The sequence below is a fragment of the Panulirus ornatus genome, chromosome 42, assembly GCF_036320965.1.
Source record: "Panulirus ornatus isolate Po-2019 chromosome 42, ASM3632096v1, whole genome shotgun sequence".
NCBI lineage: Eukaryota > Metazoa > Arthropoda > Malacostraca > Decapoda > Palinuridae > Panulirus > Panulirus ornatus.
In genome coordinates this window covers 3,909,365-3,933,481 of record NC_092265.1, presented here as the reverse complement: position 1 = coordinate 3,933,481, position 24,117 = coordinate 3,909,365, and the positions used below count along the sequence as shown (strand labels likewise).

Sequence of the window (24,117 nt, the reverse complement as noted above, 5' to 3'; positions counted from 1 at the left end):
ACGTGCCACAACTACAGAAATAAATGTATACACATGGAACATGTATAAGAATGATGCATACACATGCATATGTATGTATGTACATGTCCCATCACACTGATCCCCAGCTTACTCTGTTAGAGCTTTTTGTTCAATGGGGCTTACATAGATATAGCAGTCTCCGCTGATCCTTAGCAATTTGGGATTATGAGCCACACCGGTACATCCCGCTACCCTCGTCTCGTTAGCTTCATGGCATTTACCCGTCTCAGTTTAATGAAACTTTCGCAAGACGTCTGTGGCTCTCACCTTCAGTGACTTCACCAAAGGTTTTTGGCCTAAGTTAACAGAGCCATAATATACGTTGGTCGTGCGCAGGAATCCTATTCCATGACTTGTAGACTTCGTCAGTGAGCTCGTCGGGTTGAACGCCTCCCGAGACCTAAACTGTGAGGTCCTATAGGCACCAGAGATGAGAACCTCTCATACCTTCATTCAGATATGTACTCTGATGACTGTCCTGCTTGATGGAAGCACGCCAGCAACTCTACCATTGAAGTACACTTTGCCAGCAGCCCTCCCGTCGACATAGACCTCCACATTACCCTTTAACGCCCTCTAAATCTAGGCCCAACGATGATCATATTACCTCACATTGGCCAAACCTCACCTTCTCTTCTCCTCGCTTTTCGACACGGTAGCTTTGGCGTCTTTCTTCACTGACTTTCCCTAGGGAGGGTATTGCTTTGCTAGCCGAGGCGCCTCGTGCTGTGCTGAGCACATAGCGGAGGTTATTTCATCTGAGAAGGAGTCCTGTATGCCATCTTTGACTTAATCTTTCTCCAGCCAATGATGGTTTGATCGCTCTTGCTGTGATGACTTCATGATCAGGAACGCATGCAATTTGTGTACAGTAGATAATTACAGACACGAACGTACGCATTCGCTGACAGTAGGAAATTGCACATACGAACGCACGCAATCGCTGACACACACAACGCATGCACATGTCGGCAGTGCGTAATTACACACACGAACACATGCACTCCCTGGCAATACGTAACTACACACACGAACGAACGCATTCGCCAGCAATAGTTGATTGCGCGCAGGAACGCACGCACTCACCTACAATAGACAGATACCACTTTTACAGTCCATGAATGTAATGTGACGCGTGCCATTCACCGTACAGGACACCTTTTGTTCCGTCATGGCGCCATTATGCAAATCAACCGCCGATGAGCTGTTTTCCAGACCTATTAAGATTCAGTCTTGGGAGTCGAACTGGGATGGAAGCGGTGGTGGCCGCGGTGTTGATGTAAGGGAGGCGGGGATATGATATGACCTATAGAACAATCGACACTGTGTTGTAAGTGCTTTGTATATGTATATAGACGGAACACACACACACACACACACACACACACATATATATATGACCGCATGGATACATATTCATGCAAATTCACACATACATCCACTTACACCTGCAACACAGATGAAAGTTTGATGTTGATTAAGAAAGAGTACCTGCGAGTATTTGCCACCAGGCAGGACTAACGCGTAGCGCTCTCCTCAGGAGAAATTTTAGAATTAAAAATAAAGAGTCGTGTGACTTGCATGTTATCAAGTGTTGTGTGTGGAATGGAGAGAGTATGTTTTGTGGATGAGGCCGGAGGAAATGATAACCAGTCTAGGGCACGGTGGGGAACTTAACAGCAGCTGTAGTGCTGGCTCACGGCGTGCAGCATCTTCTTACACAGGCCTGGTTAGCAGGTCCTCTCTCTCTCTTGGCCACTAGGTAGGCGACGACCCCTCCTCCCTCCCGCCCTCCCACAACGCTTTCCATAGCACTTTACGTTGCTCACATCGTTAGGGCGTCATTCGTAAACCTCAAGAGATAGCCAGCTTATGGCCGCTTTATCCTTATGTTTCTCGCGAGATGGGTCAAAAGACTCCTCTCTCTCTCTCTCTCTCTCTCTCTCTCTCTCTCTCTCTCTCTCTCTCTCTCTCTCTCTCTCTCTCTCTCTCTCTTCAGCGACAGCCACACACATACACACACACCTGTCGGGTACAGCGACCCCCTCACACGGTCAGAACAACTCCCGCAGATGTGCTGTTAGCACAGACACAAAAAAGAGAGAAAAAAAGATAAAAGATATAGCTCCTTAGGAGATTCGAACTCTCATTTCCCGCTTACAGGCGATTGTCGTCGTCGTGCCGTGAAGCCAGCGGGAACATAAAGGGTGATCTCGCTGCGGACAGGATTCGAACCTGTGCGGGCAGAGCCCAATGGATTTCAAGTCCATCTCCTTAACCACTCGGACACCGCAGCTCTGTTGGGGTTGGAGACGGTTTTAGGTGTTTATCTGTGTGTGTGTGTGTGTGTGTGTGTGTGTGTAATCATAATCATTTGACTGTAATTATCTATTTGTACCGTGCGATGAGGAAGTTCTACATATGTGGAGCTCCTTCCGTCAGAACACGTATTACTCTCTCTCTCTCTCTCTCTCTCTCTCTCTCTCTCTCTCTCTCTCTCTCTCTCAAGGTAGCAGGTGGTGGGCAGCCACCGTCCAGGGAGATGTATAACCGGTACTACAACCCACCTGTGTGTCGGGTGGGGTAGGAACGGGTGAGTGAGTGGTGAGCCAACACTGTGGTGTGGCTATCAAGTGTCGCTCCTTTGGTTCAAATTCCTGTTTTCCCCTCTGCCCCCAATCCACACAGTACAGGATCTCAGTTATAGATAAATGAGAGAGAGAGAGAGAGGTACCCTCACTCTACAGCAACTAAACGTAAGGGTACCAATCTTCCTCACATGTTTACCACGACCAGCAGTAGCAGTAATAGTAGTAGCAAAGGCAACAGTAGCACTACCACCATCACCACCTCCAGCAGGAGGCAACAGTCTCGAGAGGTTAGCCTTCTCCAGACTCTAAGCCATTCTGGAAATAGCCTCAGGCTCCCTCGTAAGTGTCCAGGGCGCTGATGGATCTTCTTAAATTGTGGAGTAACCGGTGTGATTAGCGAGGCCAGGAGGGTAGGTGAGGATGAGAGAGAGAGAGAGAGAGAGAGAGAGAGAGAGAGAGAGAGAGAGAGAGAGAGAGAGAGAGAGACCTCCTCTCTTTTCCTATCCATCCCTGAACACACATCTCGACCCCACGTCACCCGTAACCACCCGCGCCCCCCAAGCCTATCAGCCCGAAATCCCCCTATAAAAACAAAGAAAGAGCCTTGAGGAAACCAATTGGATCTCATGATGCAATTCATCCGAAGGCTTTTTTTTCTCCCTTTTCCAGAATCCATAATTCCCTGGAAATCTGTTCCTTTGCTGAACGTTGTGGGTGCACGAGGTACATCTCCTTAAGCTGTGAAAATTACTCATGAATATCTCACAAGGAGACATAACTAGATACATAAACATATATAAAAGCTAGATATGTAAGCATATATAAAATCTAGATACATAAACGTAGATAAAAGCTAGATACATAAACATACATAAAAGCTAGATATATGAACATACATAAAAGCTCACATGATTCCTTTTCGAACATGACATCTATCGTCTGACAGCTGGTTTGTGAAGTCTATTGATTTGCATTTCGTACCTTCCAGTAACCATTGATCAAGAACACTTGGGGAATATCAAAAGTATGGGGAACGCAGCAAAAATTAAGGATAAACTTGACAATTGTTCGTGGCAGTTACTTATTTTTATCTTTAGACTCGTAAAGACGACTTTGCTACATAGACGGGAGCCTTATGAATTGACCGTTGGTGCTAGGAGGCCTGTTGATTGTAGGAAAACTTCCTTTCGTCCCATTTTCCAAAGGTGCAATTAGTCATCACTTGTAATTATGAATGTATTAACGCCCTCGTTGATCCTTTGAGCAATACGGTGCCTACACCCCATTGAAGACCACGACGAGAGACCTTTTTAACTGTGATGGCATATGCCTTTGACCGACCTGGTCATTAATGTTCAGATGAAAAGGGACGAAACATCATCATATCAAAGGGTCGTACAATCGTACAGTAAGGCTCGTATTCCGTTGTTAACAGCAAATTAGTTTCGTCAAATTAACCTTATATTCTGTCAGCTGATTTTTCCAAAAATCCCAATCGGTTCGAACCCTAGTCACGGAAACCGATCCACAGTCAACACAGCTGTTCATCTTCCCCAAGTGTAAGGTCGATTAGTTAGGCACCTGGATAAGACTAGAATATATATATATATATATATATTGTAAGTCATTTTACCTTTGTTATGCATTATTTTTTGCAGACGTTTCCAGGGAGACGGTACAAGTTGATTACCTCAGGGTCTTAAGCTCCCCCCGTTGCCCTTTGCCCCTTCCCTTCTAGTAATTGGTCCGCCTCCCCTTTATAGCTGGGTAATTTTCTCCTGCAGGGGTCCGGTTGCGGTGGAATAATAGGCAGGTATTGAGGTCCATTTCCCCCCGATAGTTCGTTTATTAATGTTTACGAGGGATTGTAACCCACAGAATGAGGGAGGGGTGGGGGAGGGGGCTGGGGTTGGTTATGGGTAGGGGGAGTGTGTGTGTGTGGGGGGGGTTGGGGTTGGACGCATGTCAATAGCATTCTGGGATTTATGGAAGGGGGTTGTGTGGGCGGTGCTATGGTGACGTTTTTCTATGAAAATAGACATCGTGTGGTCGTTCTATGTGTGTGTGTGCTACGTGGAGTGAGTTGTACACTGGTGTTGCTTTGTCTTACTAGCTTTACATGTATAAATATATATATGGAAGAACTGCTAGGAACTGCAGTGGGCCTACTGCCGCGCTAAGTATTCGCATCTATGCGAACATTACGCCACGAGAACCCATACTGACTCATGAACAGTAACGCTGACCACTACTCCAGGGATGCCCTTAACTGTGTGTTTGTGTTTGTGTGTGTGTGTGTGTGTGTGTGTGTGTGTGTTCATCTATTTGTTTTCTACGAGGCCCCATCTCTTAACCCAGTCGTACTATTTTACAGCTTTTTAAAACTTTTACATGTTGTTCACAGTTAGTATGAACATATCCGCTGCCACTGACAGAGTTCCACCATTTCAGAGACGCCCTGGTGAAATCATTCTTCGCCCTGTGCCTCGCTAAATGCGCCCAGACATCCGGGAAGAAATCCAAGTGGGACTCGGAATAAGTATGACTTCAGGTTCCTGTTGCAACTTGGAATATTGTCCTTGATGTGGCCATCATCATCATCATCCCCCACGGTAATGATCCACTGACCTCCTTCCTGAATTGGCTGAAGGTATTTCCGGGGTTATGATAGACTAATATTAATCAAAGTTTTCTGGACTAGATCCTTAATTACATCAGTGTTGTAGTTAGCTTCATTGTACGATATGACACCGGGTTACAAGTCTTGTTAATGAGGTGTAATGAGAGGCAATCTTCAGCGTTAATCATCCGGGTTCCAACGAAGTGCTTGTGATTAACAGAACGTAAGGCCTGTGTCACGTGTTCTTGGACCTCTAACCCCTTCACAAGACGACGGATGAGGCCCATGAACACGACAGTTTTGATCGTTAGGTATAATGACCTGACCTTTGACCGGATCTGTAAGGGTCAGGTGAAAGGTAGCACCACTCATACCCAAAGGTCGTAACGACGTGCTCAAACGCCACACCGTCGTGCTCATGAATTTTACCATCGTGCTCAGTGGTCGTATCGTCGTGCTCAGTGGTCGTATCGTCGTGCTCAAGGGTCGCACTGCCGTGCTCAAGGGTTGTAGCGTCGTGCTCAAGGGTAGCACTGTCCTGCTTAAGGGTCGTACCGTCGTGCTCAAGGGTCGTACCGTCGTGCTCATGAATTTTACTATCACACACTACGTATTTTTGTACTTAATTTTTGTTTTTGTTTTACCATCTCCTGGTTCACCTCCTTCCTTCCCCTTCTTTCATATCTAGAGAAATATGTTCCCGTGTACTTTTCCTCACCCTGAAGTTCCTTCATGATTTCAGGAGGCTGTCTTTCACACCGTTGCCGCTCCTCACATCCCTCACACACACACACACACACACACACACCCACCCACCCACCCACACCCAAGCTGTCCAGGCCCCTCTGAGCGCTCTGCTCGCTAGCTAGTCCACAGTTCCTCACACACAAGGCTGCGGGAGACACAAGTGTACTCCGCTTGGCCTCTGCTTGTCGCCTCCTACGCGTCAGAAAACCCTGATCACCTTCAGGGAAAATTTCACAGCTTTTTGAACGCACCTTTCTGACCGCGCCGCGAAGATACGGTCTCTCTCTCTCTCTCTCTCTCTCTCTCTCTCTCTCTCTCTCTCTCTCTTGCCGTCGCTCTTTGACCTTTCCCCCGTCTTTTCATACCGAGGAAGATTTACAGTGAAGTTGTTGATCAAACATCCGGGCGGGAGAGCTGGGCGGTAAAAATTTATATTGTGTACTAAATCCAATTAACTGTGTCCTAACGAGACTATTTCCCGCTTTTTTTTTTCCCTTCCTCCCTTTATTCTTCACTTGTTCAGTTCCATTTAACAATACGGTTTTATTATTATTATTATTTTTCCCCCGTTCATTTGATCCCTGTCCTTAGTCTTGATGCAAAAACCATTTTCTCGTTTCATCCTCTCTCTCTCTCTCTCTCTCTCTCTCTCTCTCTCTCTCTCTCTCTCTCTCTCTCCTAAATGGCATTGTATTCTGATTGATAGATAATAGACAGTCTGTTTTCAGTGTTTCATTCTCAAGTCTTCTCTCATTCGTCCTTTTTAGCCTCAACTCCGAAGGATCTTGTTGCCTCCTCCTCCTCTACCCCTTCTCGATTAGTCCTTCAGCCAAGTGCTTGATGAACTTTATTATCGCTGCAGGTGGGTATCATTGTGCTGTATCCACTTCCAGGCCAAGTGCTCTGTTTACGCTGGCATTACTGCAGGAGGTCGTGGTAAAAGTGACGTTGTATATGTCAAGTATGTGTGTGTGTGTGTGTGTGTGTGATATGACTTCCAAAATACATTTGATAAACTAAGCACTAAACTATGCCTAAGGGCGTTCATATATCTTGGAAAGGGTGTTATATATAATCAACCGCGGAGGAGCATCAACTCCTGAAGTGTGTATGGTCGCACTCACATCAGCACAGATGTGTTTGGTCGTGTTGTCTACACCCCCGTGAGTGATCCATAGACTCAGCATCATCGCAGGTGTCTTGAAATAGCGCAGACTTAACGCAAGATATGTGTTTAATAACACTGACATCACCAGCGTGAGTCACACTGAATGATGAATGGAATGTTCTTGAAATATCTACCCTCAGACAGATTCATATCTCCAACCTGTATATATATATATATATATATATATATATATATATATATATATATATATATATATATATATATATATACATATATATATATATATAATATATATATATATATATATATATATATATATATATGTATATATATATATATATATATATATATATATATATATATATATATATATTCCTATGAGTCCACGGGGAAAATGAAACACGAAAAGTTCCCAAGTGCACTTTCGTGTAATAATCACATCATCAGGGGAGACACAAGAGAGAAAGATAACAGTCAGTTGATATACATCGAAGAGACGTATATATATATATACACACACGTACCTATAAAGGTTGGGGATGCAGCATTTTCTGAATCTCTGGCGACAGATATTTGAAGATTGTATTCATGTGTGTACATGAAGATTTTATGTGGACAGACCTCAGTCAGACAGACGCACTGCCTATTTGTTCATATATTCCCATCGTGGCCAGACCTGGAGTTTGCGACTCTCAACCCTTTCCAAAACCCTGAAACAAGCAGAACAAGTTTGGTCACCGTAAAATGAATTGCTTTACCAAATAATACAATGCTTTGTGAGGAAATGATAACTGCTTTATTTTTACCCCCTCCCTTTTTTATTTACGGTGACTAGTTTTTAATTTGCCTATACAGTTACCCCGACAGATTAATTCCGAAGTGAAATATGATATACTGAATTTGTTCAATAGAACGATATTCGGAAAGTACAGTCTCTGCATTACGTATCCTCCACTCAAAATGACGTAGTGGTGCTCAATATGGTATTAAGTGTCGTGTAGGATGTATCGTGACACATATATATATATATATATATATATATATATATATATATATATATATATATATATATATATATATATATATATATATATATTTACGTACGAGTTGTAAATATATACACGATTAGACGTGTGTTAATGTCAAGTGCCTCATCTCAAGTGTGGTGCCTCTTAGTCTGGACCATTTGAGACCAGTGAGGGCTGTCAGGAGCGAGCCTTCCCACTGCTGGCAGTGCCCCTGGCGCGTGACCACTTCACTGCATTCAAAGCAAAGGAGGAGGTGGTGATTGTCAGTGCTTGGGTTAAATACCTGCTTGCTTGCTCCTCCTTCTGTTACTGTTGATGTTGTGACCCCTTTGAGAGAGGTTCAGCTCCTGAACCTCCTCCACCTGGGTGTTTGGAGTGTGGGGGGATGTGCGTAGAGGTATGTATGAGTAATGGGAGAAGAAATTCGTTTAATTTATGATTACTCAACGAAGAAAAAGAAATGATACTGAGGAAGATTAAAGTCCTCATGTGGTTCAGGACGAGGTGGTGTAAGTGTTGGGCAAAATATATACTGTGGGATGTGTTTGATGAAAGCAGGTCGTGTTCGACCAAAGTATTGGTTTATGTGTGGAATTGGTCTGACAGATGGTAACGATAGAGCTTCTGGTTAAACGACCTCTGGCTGTTAATCATCTGGTTTTCTTTCTTCTTTTTTTTAAGGTATTGTTTATCATCTCACACTGATAGTTAATCTGATATTGATAAGTACAGTTATGTAGTTACGATGATGGGTCGGCCTATACATGCAACACCATGAAATTGTATTTTAGAGAGAGAGAGAGAGAGAGAGAGAGAGAGAGAGAGAGAGAGAGAGAGAGATCCCTCTCTGTCGAGTGGGTTTTCTTACGCTAAAGGTTAATTAAATGATGGGCGAAGTTTTTAGGGAAAAAAAATATGAGATATACTCTCAAAAAAAAAGTTGGAAACTCTCACGTTGTGAGGACAGATTGCAAGGCTCAAGGGACGAGTGGGGGGGAAGGTGGGAGGTGGGAGGTCGTCCTGGAGCCTGGTGGAGAGGGGGAGGGGGTGTGAAGGAGAGGTGGTAACCTGGAGTATTTGGGGGGGTTGTGTGTGTGGGGCGGGAGGATAAACAGCTTGTCATGTATTTGCCAGACCTTTGTCTTTTGTCTATCTTATTCTACTACATTTTCCCCACCCATTTATATCATATGTGTGGATCAATAGAATAAACAAGACTATGAAACAGAATATACACAATCGTACAAACTTAAGAACATATTTGTGGGTTGAGAATGTTTAAGCGATAGGGGAGCCCCACGAACGTAAAACCCTCCCTCCTTTTACTGTACATATTGGTGATTGCAAATAGGTATTAGAGTTCTGATTGGAGTAACTCTTTTAACAACAGGATATCAAAATACAAAAGTGTCCAATATGTCATCTTTTCATATCATATCAATACATTAAAAAAAATTGTTGACTTGAAATGAAAGGAGATAATGCGATTTACTGGAATTGAAATATATTTTTTTCTTCATTCGACTGCAAACGCCAGGACACTTTTATGTATAAATCCATGTTTCGTCCTTTTTTAAACAGTCGAGGCAATAGCGTGATATCCATCGAGGCTTGAAAGGAGCTAGGGTGGAGATTTTGTTGCGTGCGACGCAGGCAACACTCGTAGGAGTGTGTTGTGCTTCGTAAAACTTCACGAAGTGGGTTCTGATACAGCTGGCCACGTCACTGGATCTCATTTCCAACCCTTCTGATAGCAGTTAGGTTTTTGTAAAGTCATTATATATATATATACACACACACACACACACACACACACACACACATATATATATATATATATATATATATATATATATATATATATATATATATATATATATATATGCCTGTCACCATCGGTAGATTTCACAGCTTTTTAAACGCACCTTGCACACCTACTTGACCGCACCGTGAAGATGCGCGCTCTCTCTCTCTCTGGTGGCCATAAAGGAAAGGCTAGTTTGATGGGTGTGCGATTTCGAGGAAGTGCTGCCCCGCGCCCCCCGCGAGCTATTGTAGTGGGTGGTTCTACACCAGGGCCGTCCTTGAGGAGGGGAGGGGAGTTAGGTGTTGGCGGAGAGGAGGACTACCAGCGCCCCCTGGCCTCTGTGTGTGTGTGTGTGAACGTTTCCAGGTAGCGGGTCTTGCTGATGTTGTGGGAGGCGCTAGAGAGGAAAGAAACAGGGTGGAGAGAGAGAGAGAGAGAGAGAGAGAGAGAGAGAGAGAGAGAGAGAGAGAGAGAGAGAGAGAGAGAGAGAGAGAGGTATGGAAAGATATTGAAGGAGGGAAGGAGGAAGGGGATAGGGCTGACAGAGAGAAAAGAAAGAAGGGAAACAGTAAGGCATAGATAGAATGACTGAGAACGTGATCCAGTGAGGCGAATTAGGTCAGTGAACTCACCTGAATAATGAGAGAACATCAGGTCAAGTGATAGAAAACGCGTTGCTGGTAAGCCTTCTAAACCAGGCTTGTTTCCTGTTACTGAAGCCTTGGGATCTAAGGTTGATCAACCGGTGCCCTAAGCACTGGATAATGGGCCATAATGCCTCCTGCATCCGCTTCACTGGATGTTCCTTGAGGCCAGTAGGTCTGTAGTACCAGGGTAGTAGGAGGAGAGAGAGAGAGAGAGAGAGAGAGAGAGAGAGAGAGAGAGAGAGAGAGAGAATGTGGGGTCCTGAGTGTAGGGGAGAGTGAGCGAGTTAAGTGGTGGTAAGGGAGTGAGTTATATGCACTGTGGGAGGAGTCTTTTATGGGGCTCGAGTGGTGGACTGGATCTGGGTGTGTGTGTGTGTGTGTGTGTGTGTGTGTGTATTTGGTGAGGTTAGAAGTGGTTGGACAGTTTATAGATGTATAAGGGAGGCTAGTGGTATGTGGCATCTAATCGAGGGCGTGGTTGGAGGAGGAGGAGGAGGAGGGTCGTTTGATGAAATGGTTTAGGGGTGTGTCGCCTGAGAGGGAGAAGGGGAGTTATCAGAGAGAGAGGGATCGTTTGAGGGCGTGCTTGGAGAGGGATGTGAGTGGGTGACAGGATACGTTATCTGTTGGAGATGAAGGAGATCTGGTCTGGTTCCCGTGGGGTTTGAGTGAGTTAGAGGGGGATTATATAAGGATAGAATCCTTTCCTCCGTGTGAGGCTAGCCTCATCCTTTCCTGCTGCATATTGTGATGGTCGTAGGCCTGGCTTTTTAAGCCAAAAATAACCAGAAAATCTCCAGATAAAAACACACCATAGAACACAAGTATATATTTGTTTATAATCACTTATGATATATAAACATACAATTCAGAGTTTCTGTAATATCAAGACAAACGAGCTTTACCTTTTGAGTTAATTTCTATCGTACGGAAAGCAGGGCTCGGCCTACAAGATGATCCTTCTTACAAAATAAAGAAAACCAGAGAAATTGTAGATACCAGAGCTTCAGTATTTACATGTCGATGAAGCAGTGTTACCGTAGGACGTGGAATACGTTGATCCTCAAAGAAAAGAGAGTCGACAAGCGTATTGCTGCTTGGGATAAAGACTTCATCAACAGGATAAACGTAATGCCTTCTGATCCTCTTTTCTTTAAGGACTTCAAGTACCCGACCTGTGAATATAATGGGATGTGAATCTAGTGTAACATATGGGTGATCCTTCACAAGCGTGTGTTCCACGTCCTATGGACATATAGACAGATATAGAGACAGATACACTCACAAACAGACAGACAGAGGCAACGTCGACAATGCCCCGTCTGGGCCACACAGATCTTACGTGGGAGAGAAGCCAGCGCTACGATGCAGTTCTTCGCCTGTATTTTTTCTCACAACTGTCGAATTTTTATTGTCTTTTTCTGATACTATTTTTTGAGAAATTTCTTGTCAGAATCTGTATACGAGTTTTATTACATTTTAGGACAGGTCCCCCCGAATATCCGTTCCTCGATATGGCTGACATTTAATTGTTCTAGGAATTCTTGTCACTCTCACCTAGATTTATCAATATTTCTGTGATATTTTTTTTTTTTTTACCAACAATTTTTGTCGTGTTTTCGTGTTTTTCGTTGTATTTTTCTCCCCCCCCCCCCCCAAAAAAAATTTCCCGAATGAATGTATTCTAGAAACTTTACTAGAAGCATTTCTATTGTTTAGATTTTCACACAACAGGGATGTCTAGATTTCCCACCGTCTTTGTCTCTAGATTTCCGAGCATTTGTGGCTTCTAGTTTATCCTCGTCTATCTTCCCTCTACATTCCCCTTCACTCATGTGTATTGCATATTCCCTTCTTTCAATTTTTCCTTTTTTTTTTTTAATTTCTATCATTTTTTTTACTGGCTATTGTCTTCGCTTCTCTTCCGTATCTCTCCGTGCGCTCCTGCATGCAAAATGTTCGCATTAACTTGTTTTTTCTCCATTTTTGAGCTGCGCCTCGAGATCTTATCCAATTGAATATATAGAAAGATAGAGGGGGAAGGGGAATAGATTCCATATCCACTATCTATCGTGTTATTGACCTGTCTCTTGTCAGTCGATAGACACTTCATCTTTAGCAAGATTGTAATACGATCTATTTATCTATTATTCCAACAGTTTGGTCCATGTCATGGTGGAAGGTCAACAGTTCAGATTTTGCATAAAGTGAGAAAAAAAAATGAGGAAAAGGAAATCTCTCTGGAAGTTTTTAATTCCGTCGCCATTATAATTCCGACGACATTAGGCAATGTTTATTTCGCCCACGTAACCAGGTCGCCTAAAAGAGAAAGAGCGGAACTAAATGCGCGCTAATTTTTTGTTTTGAGTGCTGATTTTGTCCTAATTTAGTGGTCATTAGAGTGAATTGTCTGAAGCTTTTCATTTGCTTCTAATCTTTCCTTCGTCGTCTTAAATGCCTTTATGATAAAGGAAGAATGGGAAAACATTTAGAGATTTTTATATCATTGATCACTTTCGTGTGAGAATCTGTACATAAATTAGCGAGTTATCACCCGTGTGGTATAGCACTTTATGCTCTTAACGGCTGTTTTGAGAAAGTCCAAACATACTATGACGTGAGGTCACTCCTTGGGATGCGTAGTTTTGCTGTGTCTTCAGCTCACACCACCACAGGGGGGTCGTCTTCGTCGTGTTCTTGCCTCACACCACTGAGGAAAATGTAGTGTTGCTTGTTCATAATCCCACGTCATCGAAGGGATTGCTCTAACCTAAGATCACACCACTAGCATAAGGTCAGGCCACTGGAGGAGTTTTTTTCTGGCATAAGGTCAAACACCACTGGAGTAGGTGCTCTGACCTAAGACCACACCACTTAAGGAGGTGCTCTGACCTAAGACCACACCACTGGAGTGGAGGTTGCTGTGTACAAACCCCACTGTCGTGAATGGGTGTTGTTGTTAAGCCTCACTCCCAGCACACAGGAAGGTTGTGATGTCTTGACCCCCATGGGCTCGGCTTCTTTTATACTTCTTCAAACACGAGCCAAAAAAACTTAGTCTTTAAACGCATTTGGTGACACTGAATTACTTTTGTTTCAGCGCTTTGGCACAGTTACAGGAGAATTCTTCGAGAAAAAAGGCGAATGTTTCAGCCAGCAGACCCCTGTAAATAGTGGGATGTTAGTATGTTTATAACATTGCTGCGTTGCGTGTTCGCTAGTAATTATGCGCCGCCGCATCTGTTTGTGCGTTGCTATTTCTGTTCCCGATGGATTTACCCGCTACCTTGATTGCTTGCTGGAGTCATGCACCAACTTTAATCAGAAAAACGTCGCAGAGTATATTATTATTATTCACCATTTTGTGGAATGGTCAAAAATACGTTAGTATGTCGAAAGGAAACTTTACTCTTGTATTGACAGTCTATTGTATTGATTGACAACTTTTTTCATATGTTGAAAAGGTAATTCTGGAAGAAATCAAGTCTGATATAACACGTTTTATGAATTAGAAAGAATAATTTGGCTTTCAGTGCTTCCCCAGCCAACTAGCCCCACACGGCGAATAACACCGTTCGCCAGCGGTGTGGGTGTGTGCGTGTTCGCTCGCAGTTATACACCACCGTTGTTGTTCGTGCGCTGCCGTTAGTTCCTCGTTGACCTAACTGCCGACAGCAAGAAGTACGCTCGTTGAACACCTGTATTATCATGGACCTTTTTTTCGTTTGATTGTTAACATTAAGAGTTGTGGGAGAAAATAGTCACTATGGATTGTATTTGATGATCGTAGGAAGGGTGCTGTCTTGCTTCTCTCTCTCTCTCTCTCTCTCTCTCTCTCTCTCTCTCTCTCTCTCTCTCATTCCTACTTCCCTCACACTCCATCGTTTCCCTCCCCCAACCTAAAACGTTACTAGGATCTCACATCTAATTCCATATTTTTTTTTTTTTTGCCAGGACAGAGATGGAAGAGAGAGAGAGAGAGAGAGAGAGAGAGAGAGAGAGAGAGAGAGAGAGAGAGAGAGAGAGTAGATTCATCACCCGTCGAGAGCGTCCTCGCCCGCATCTACCGCGACAGATGGCAGGCAGCTGGTGAAGGATGCAGCTCAAAGGTACAGTGGAGTCCTCACCCCACACGTTTGCTTTCTGTGTACATCTATGTGTTCCCCTACATTATCTACCTTCATCTGAACCCATTTTCTCTCTATCCACAAACTCCCATTCTTTATGAATCCACTCACACCATTTTTTTTTTCTACAACCGCCTGACCCCATTTTCCTCTACAGTCGCCCGACCCCATTTTCTGTCTATCCGCAAGGCCTTATTTTCTCTCTCTCTCTATATATCCACCTGACCCCCATTTTCTGTGATGGCTGCAATATTGTCAACCCAGTTTTCTTAGCATGTCTCCATTGAGTTACTTAAACGAAATCTGAAATAATGTTTAACCCCCTTGTGATCAGCTGGGAGGCTAATGCATGTCTTTACTAAACATGTTTTCGCTCTTATTGACATTAGTAGCACTACTTTGCCCCCTGTGGCTTGGCGTATTGTTTCTTTTTCTTATGATGGAAGTATGGCGATGGTTGCGTGTTTTATATTTTGTCTTTTTCTCTTTTTTTTTTTTTTAGCCTTCGTATCGTTGATTCACATGAAGCATAATGGGTCAATTTTGAAGATGAACAGCGACTTGTAGTTCCTCTCCCAGGATGATGGCTTCTTCCTAAACACGATTGTGAATCTGTTATCATAATTATTTTCCCTTTATTATTTATTCCCAGTGTGACTCAGCTTCGGTTTTAGCGATGGGGTATTTCTTCTTTATTTGGTCGAACAAAAGAGATTCTGTCGAGGTGTGATTCTCTATCTCTCTCTCTCTCTCTCTCTCTCTCTCTCTCTCTCTCTCTCTCTCTCTCTCTCTCTCTCTCTCTCTCCTCTATTTTGGTTGACAACATTCTTTGTGTGTGTGTGTGTGTGTGTGTCTGTGTGTGTGTATGTATTCAGACACCTGTCTATTCAATCGGTATTGCCTCGACGTCTTCATTTCCAAGATGGTTAGCTATTATAAGCTGAAACTTGAGGAGTAATAAAAGAATAAGACCTCCAGAGAACTTCACAGAAGTGACGCCCAGGGTTCTCCAGGTGTTCGATACGAGTCATCTCTCACGTAAAGACAGGTTAACATGAATACTCGTACTGAAAATAGAGATGGAAAAAAAAAGGAAGAAGAAAGCATTGCCCCCCCCCCCCCCTTATGACCCTGAGCAATGGCTTCTAGCACCGTGGAATCGTCCTGGTCTTTTTTACAAGAGATGGTCTCCAACCACCTCCTTGTGAGACCACAACACCATGAGGGAGGGAAAAAAAAAGAAATCCTCCTCACGAATCTTTTTTTTTTTTGTTGTTGTTTTGGTTTTGGTTTATTTCAAGATTGTTCGCGAACCTCCCGTGTGACATCACAAGTGACATCATCAGGACAGAAATAGGAGACGGTGATTGGTCTAGAGAGTCGGTGTGTGTGTGTGTGGGGGGGGGGGGGGTGGTTGGCCCCATTCCATGACGTCAGGCTATTGGCGAGGCATCAGTCCAATGATCCAAAAAGTATTTTGCCCCAGAAAGTATTGCATGCCGTTTCTTGCTGACTTTATTGTGGTCATTGACTTTTATTATCGGTGTTGGGTCCAGGACGTGGGCATTCCTGCTCGCCAAAACCTGGAATCGGGAATACGTTTGGGAATGTCCCGGTACGTGCTGTCTGCCTGCCTGTCTGCCCGCCTGTCTGTCTGTCAGTGGCCTTTGTGTGTGTGTATAGCGTTCTGTCTGTTCGTTTTTCTGTCTGTCTGTTTCTTGGAGAATGACTGCTTGTGTGTATGGCATGTCACTGGTTACATGTAAATGTACCTGTATAAGGATAGGATATGTGTGTGTGTGTGTGTGTGTGTCTTTCAGCGATGGTCTGAGGCAATGCATCACGGATTATGGCTTATTACGTCATTAAGGTGCAGCTTACGGTGTGGCCAAGGCTGCCCCGTGTGTGTGTGTGTGTGTGTGTGTGTGTGTGTGTGTGGGTGGGGGGGTGTGATGAAGCATTGGAATCAGATGATTTATGAGAATAGAAACAGAGAGCAAATGGGTCGAACTGGAGGAGAATACGAGTGAAAAAGAAATGGCATTGGTATGAATGACTCGTACATGAATAAGTTTAGCCAATTTTTTTGTCCAATTTGCCAGATATGTTCGTATAAATCACTGACTATGCATATAGCAAGTCAGATGAATATAGGAATTGTAGAGAATGAAAGAAAGGAAGGAGAATGAAAGGGGAAAACATAGTAATTTAGAGAAAGATTAATCAAAACCCAAAAGAACTACTCGGATGATATTAAGAAAAAATCCCGAAAGACAATAACAGACGAAGGGAGAGTGAGGGAGAATATGAGAATAACGAGGAAGAACAATAATAACGAGGATCAGTAGAATAAGATCGAGGAAACCAGAATGATAATGAAGAACAACAGAATGATAACGAAGAACAACAGAATAATAACTAGGAACACCAGAATGATAACGAGGAAGAACAATGATAACGAGGAAAAGTAGAATGATAACGAGGAAACCAGAATAAAAACGAGGAACAACGGAATGATAACGAGTAATAACACATTCAAATGACACGAGGAGAAAATTAGACAAGTAAAGACGAGAAAATCCCCAAGTTACGATGGTCACTCGTCATGAAGAACGATAACCCTGGGGGATCCCACACGACCAGAGTATTATGTAATTACTACTACCTCAGTTTCAATCCAAGAAACGTATATTCCTTCCTCCAGTCCCCTACCTCTTTTCCTCCTCCTCATCCTTCCCCTCTTCCTCCTCCTACTCTTCTCTCTTCTTCTTCCTCCTCCTCATACTCTTCTCTCTTCTTCCTCCTCCTCCTTGATATTTGGTGACAGTATATAGTAAAGGAGAGGGAAGCGTACACCAGGACAGCCCATCAAGTGTGGCTTCCCTCGCCAGAACATTGCCTCTTCCCAGCGAAATGCGGAGACACAGCGCCTCCCAGTGGTGGTGGTACTCCTCCTTGCTCCTGAAGGTGTGGTGGGCGTTAGCGAGTGAGTGTCCGACAGGATAACCGGACTCGGGGACCATGACCCCTGGCCGTCGTAAAACCCGTCGTTACCGTAACTCTGAAACCGTCATACCGCCAAATGACGGAACTCCATTTGGCGACGATGGGGGCGAATGAACGGGGACGTGTTGAGTGGAAGTTTGTCTCGTAAAGTTAGCTCATCTAATGTACCTATATAGAACAGGTTGAGCGAACTATACTGCCATGGAAATAGACTGATACAAGGTGGATGTCTTGGTGCTTCTGGAGACGCGATGGGCAGTGCGGGAGGCGCTGTGAGGCGCTGTAAATAAGGGTGTTGTTGTGGCAGAATATGTCGAACAACAACACCATATCAGTGGTGTAAGCTGGTGTGGTGTAGATTGACCTGGTCTATTCACAACAAAAGTATGAGTCTGATGATACACGTCCACCCCTCGTCTACCGACAGACCATTCAGCCCTCTGTCTCTGCCACCCAATCAGTGAGCGAGATCTCCCGACCAATCACCGGTCACTGTCTACCTGTTGGTTAGCGATGGGGAAATGCCATCCAATCAACGATGGTCCCTTCTACCTGTCAGTCAGTCATTGACGTCTGCCAGCCAGTCAGTAGCTCGCTATCTTGTAACAAATGATCGGGTCAGTATCTTTGATCCAATCTGGGGTCGATGGTTACTCTCAGCCAGCCACCAATTGTCCCAGACAGCCATGGGTGACGGATGATATGCATCACACGTTCCAGCTATGTCTGTCTTTCACTCGGGGAAGTAGTCCATTATTTTCAGTAGTGTACCATTCATTCTTTTCAGTCATTATACATTTGGTTCATTGTCATCATTCATGATGAATGATCCCTAATACAGTCAAATCACTATTTTTCACACTGCCTATTTTGATCTCATGTATCTGTATTGATAAGGGTGATGCAGCAATTATCAGTTATCATAATAAGTTATGATGATTTCTCATAAGATGGAAACAGACAAACAAACAGACTGACAAAGAGTCGAACACATTCATGGGAGTAAAGACATTGTCATTATTGACATCAGGTTAAGAGACGAGGCAACACGAGTGTGGCTCCCCCTTCCTGTAACACACAAATAATAGATAAATGAAATCCACTAATTGATAAATTAATAGATAATGGTTTATTAGAAATAGGCAGCCGTTCGGCTGGAAATGCATAGTTGGGGTATTAGATATTACAGAACTGGGAGGTCATTAATAGGTAGTAGTTAACTAATCAGACAAGAGCTTATGATTAGGATTAGCTGGATATTTTTACACTTTGGATAAGTATATTAATCAGGTAAGCACATATACTCGTCACACACACACACACACACACACACACACACACACACACACACACTCGTTTCATATATGCCCACAAACAAATGGCTGAAATGGTTCGTCATCCAATTAACCAGCACTCAGTAAGTTGAACTCCTTTGATCTTAAGAATTAAGATTTCTTTTTCATCAGCATCTCATGGGCGAAACATTTCAAAGAGCATCTTTGGATTACCTGATGCTGCCTCCGGCGGAGCTCAGATGGTGTTTGAACCCGTGGTGGTACGAGTGAGTCTAAACGATACATTGCGAAAATTGTCGGTGGTTCAAACTGGTCGAAGCATTAGTGGGTGGGTGTTACCGATACACTGGTGATTCAGTATCTCGCACCCGTTCCGAACGGTATCGCTCATCGCTCGTAAATGAAACAACTCGTAAAAAGAAAGATATATATATATATATATATATATATATATATATATATATATATATATATATATATATATATATATATATATATAAGGGAAGAAGACTGACGAGAAGAATACTTGTGGATGTCGTAAACTACAAGACTCACTTTTTTCTCTCGAAGTAACGAGCATCGACTCAAGCTGGGGAAATGGGTTCTCTCTTTCTTTTTATATCATTCTCTCTACAGCACAGCGAACCATTCTGATTCATGGAAATCTTGTAGCAGAGGAGGTGGAGTAACTTACCCACCGCTGGACACTGGCGGGAAGAAATCTGATGTAGAAGGGTAGGAGTTCGAGTTGAAGTGTTGACACTCTCGGAGAGAACTGAGTCTTTGAAGGCGATCAGTGAAACAAGCTTCATAAGGTGATATGAGAGAGAGAGAGAGAGAGAGAGAGAGAGAGAGAGAGAGAGAGAGAGAGAGAGAGAGAGAGAGAGGAATTGACGACCGGCAAACAGGAGAGCAAAGGAAAAAGAGAAAATGGCAGTCACAAAACCAGGGCATCATAGGCAACCAGACGAGGGCAGAAGACTCTACCACTCGCACAGATGACCAGGTCGACGACCTACTTTTCTACCTCCTGCGACCTAACAGTGGGAGGCTCTCTCCTCCTCCTCCTCCTAGAAGCCGCCCTTGGGACGCGCCTTTGATGTCAGACCCTCCGCAGGCGGCGCCCTACGAACTCCGCCTACTCAGCATCAAGTCGAGAAAGGAAATGGAAATCCTTGAAATAGGTTGCCTGGAGCGTCAAAGAGCGAGGTGTAAAACCGTACTGGAGACTCTCTCTTGGCGGTGCATAGAGAGCAGTGTCGGCAAAGTAACAGCGAAGTGTAGTACAGACTTTGTCATGGAAAGATATAGTGCATTGCACTAGAATGTGAGAGTTAAGATGTGAATACCGACCCCAATGAATGACTTAGTCATGATAGACAAGATTTTCCACGTTTGAACAAGTCAGTAATTGTGTGTTTTGTATCTTCATCTTTGATACATCGTAAGTTGTTACTCTCAACTTTATCCATCGCTTTGAAAGTTGATTAAGTCATCAGTGACTTAAAGAGAACACCTTACTAGCATGCGTGGCCCTGTGTGACTTGGGTCAGTTGCAGGAACGCAGTCAGTCAGGCAAGCAAGGCAAGCAAGCAAGGAGCCACTACAGAGACTGGGTGCTCTTTAGGTGGTTTTTGTGTCCTCTTTCCCTCCCTTGTTCCTGACGAGACTTAAACACACACACACAACACCTGCTCTGTATTCCCTGTAAATGGAGTTAATTAATAGTCCAGTCTGGAAGCTGACGCAAGAGACGGCCTGAATCAGAAGTCATTTGTTTTGAAAGACTTTTTATTTTCCTTTTTTTTTTTCTATTCTGCAGCGACGCATTGTCTTTCTGCCATTGTCTTGGCCGATGTGGTTCGCTTGGGAAACGTTCCGTCGGGGATATCCTCTGATATATTCACGGATATATCAGAGCGAGTACAAGAAACCTCACCAGGCTGGAAGGGGTCGCGGCAATTACTGATGAGGCCATTCTAGCCAGCTGTTGGCTGTTGACTGTCCCAAACGCCAGAGAACTAGGCTGCGTATTAATGAAGTCCCAAATATACCGTGGGACGCTACACTGACTGGGGTCTTCACACAAGAGGAGACGTCCCGTTGAGTCTGAGGACCCGTTAGGAAATCTGGGAAACTGGGTCAGGTCCCTCGTTCTCAGTTACAGCTATATATATATATATATATATATATATATATATATATATATATATATATATATATATATAATTAGTAACATTTACCGAAATTTCACTCGCATATCAATAGTAGTTGTAGTAGCAGCAGTAGTATTAGTATGATAATTATTATTTTGATTATTATTATGCAGTCTTACAATCCTTTTTATGGATTTCCTGCAACTGTAAAGCTGCGTAAAAACGAAAGGGCAGAGCACAATGGGCTCGTCTGTGGCAGGAAGGATTTCCTCGACTACGCTGTGCTCTTTTCCGTCCGCTGAAAGTGATTCTGTTTCGCTCCGAAGATGTCTTCTCTCTGGGTCGCGTTGTAGCCTCTTTTATCTAATCTTAACGATAAAAATCAACACTTACTTTCCCTAAGAAAGAGGCAAAAACGTTTGCAACGTTTCGAGAATTCTGCTCGAATCATCAGGTCTAGAGTTAAACAAAGAAGAAAAGAATGAACACAGCGCAAAATGAGCAGACAATAGATGTCATCGGTTGACCAACGCAGTTTTCATTCTGATGCAATAGTCAGTATTGTATTCTCAAGGCGAGATCCGCCGGTGATACCCTCGCCCCTATCATTCCCTCATAGTAGTTTGTGTATCCCTTGATGTCTCGAAAGCTTTTGACTGGTTGTGGCACCTGGGTTGGATTTTCAAGCTTCCCTCTTTTCTACTTCTTCACTCTGTTCCCTCATATATGCAGCTTCGTCTCTGGCCCGTAATTGTCATTGAATCAGCTTTACTCTGTCTTTCCCCATCGCCAGGGGCGTCCCTAAAGGTGTTCTTCCCTGTGTCCTACGTTCTTTCTTCTTCCCATCAACAATTTCCTTTCTTCAGTAGATAACTAAACGTACTTATCTGCTGATGATTCATTTGTCCGTTCCTTCACATCTTAAAAAAAAAAAAATCCTGTTTCTCCTGCGCGTTTACAGTTTCGTCTTGTCACTGCCACCCTTACAATCAAAAATTTGGAAAGGATCCGTAAGGTGGATGAAGCAACCTGGTTGTATTTGTCTCTTGTAAAACTACTTTTCTTTTCAGTGCTTTCCTTTAACAACCCTCGCAACTTTCCCATCGCCTTTTCCAGTTCTAGGAGTGCACCAGTCAATAAGATAGATGTATATTGTATTATAGAAATAGCTAAGTTGGCCTGAAGTTGCTGAAGTCTCTTCACTTCTGAACAGAACTGGGGTCGAACTTGGACTCTAGATTGTTGTCTGTGGTCAACGATGGAGTGGTACAGAGGTGCAAAGAGTCTGTAGTTGCCGCTGTTACTTGGGGGCTGTAATGGATGTGCAACTTTATTGAGCCATATCATTGCATTACTCCTATGTTCAGCAACAAATTAATACGTACGTACGTACCTTCGGAGGTTTGCGAGAGGGGATAAGTTAACAACCAATACGCCTTTTACCTCATACAACCATAACTGCCATAGTTATTAAGACGACCTGTAATCACCAGGAGAACCACTCCCCACCACCAGTCACCCCCTAGGACAACTACTTTCACCACCACCCATCCCCGCAGGACAACCACCATCACCACCAATCACCCCCAGGACAACCACAATAACTTCACTCCCTCTCCCCCTTTCGCCTCCCAGGGCAACCACCATTACTACCAGTCATCCCCTGGACGACCACCATCACCTGGGTAGCCCCTAACGGGCTGGCGGCAGTCCAGTAGTCGTTCAATACCCGGGCGTCGTGCGTAGAATACATTACCGCTGACGAGGGAGGAGGTCCCTGGCTCAGACATTTTTGTTGCAGTTCGCGTCGCGAGAGACTGGCGAAAGCTCGCCTCGTTTGACTTACGCTGATGAGCCGTCGCGCGTCGTCCTTCATGAGGGAGACTACCCCCTTCCTCCCTCCCTCTCTCTCTCTCTCTCTCTCTCTCCCATTTCCTCCCTCACTCAGCGTCTCTTGAAGACTCCTACACTCCCAGAATATTTTTGAGAGATGGTCTTCGTCTCCACTGAGGCTCCCACGGGTTCGCATTGCTTCTTTCCACCGTCCTTTTTGTTGTCCCCTGTGGTGAGGGTGCTCTCGATGTGATTGTCTTACAAGATTACCGAAGGATCCCGTCGTCCCAGTCCTGGAATTGCAAAGCTTCTGTACAAGGGAATCTTCCTCCTCCTCACAGTCTGAGCGAGAGATGACGAACTGAACCCGCATCACTGGTGACGCTAAGGGAGGAAAGATCTCATAAATGGCTTGAGATTCTCGGATTTTCCTTCATTCCTACCTTTCGTTTTATGCTCCTTGGCCTCGTTCTCTGTTATTTGGCTCTGGTTTGTTCTCTCGAGTCTGCATATGCCTCAGGTACCTTCGTTTGTCTTTGGTATCCTCGTTTGGCTGACGTATCTACGTTAGTCATCGTTATCTTCGTGTCTCGAACTTTCCATCATCAGTCGTCCTCTTATGTCCTCGTTTGTTTTGTCTTGATCTGCGATTTCTATCGTTGTTTGTATTCTTACTCAACTCTCGTCCTTGTTTAATGTGTGTCACCCTTAGTCTCTTAACTTGTCCTCGATGAGATTGTTTGTAGTGTCACATGTCCTTTGTCCTCAATGTCTTTTCTCTTCCTCTTTAGTTTGTGTTAGTGTTTCCTTTCTCCCCGTCTGCCCTCGAGGTCCTCCTGTTTCGTCCTCGCTATCTTGTCTATCCTCATTGTCTGTCCTACAGCCGTCTGTCCTCGAAGTCCTCCCGTTTCGTCCTCGCTATCTCAGTCTCTCTTCCTCCCGCTGTCTGAGGGAATACATCTGTCTCCCATACGAGGCCATGCCTCACCCGGGACATTATCTCTCCCCCAGCGTTTCCTCCGTAGAGGAACCTCGGTGAAATTTACGGTCATCCCAGAACTAAATTGAAAATCTTCCACAGTCAACTCTGCTCTGATTTATGCAACAGTC

General features: G+C 44.0%; 1 non-coding gene across 1 annotated transcript; it reads right to left on the bottom strand.

Annotated features, from left to right (window-relative positions):
• Positions 1-2,235: 2,235 nt before the first annotated feature.
• On the bottom strand, positions 2,236-2,317 carry TRNAS-UGA (transfer RNA serine (anticodon UGA)). The gene has a single exon. It is a non-coding gene; the product is annotated as a tRNA-Ser (tRNA).
• Between the last annotated feature and the right edge of the window lie 21,800 nt (positions 2,318-24,117).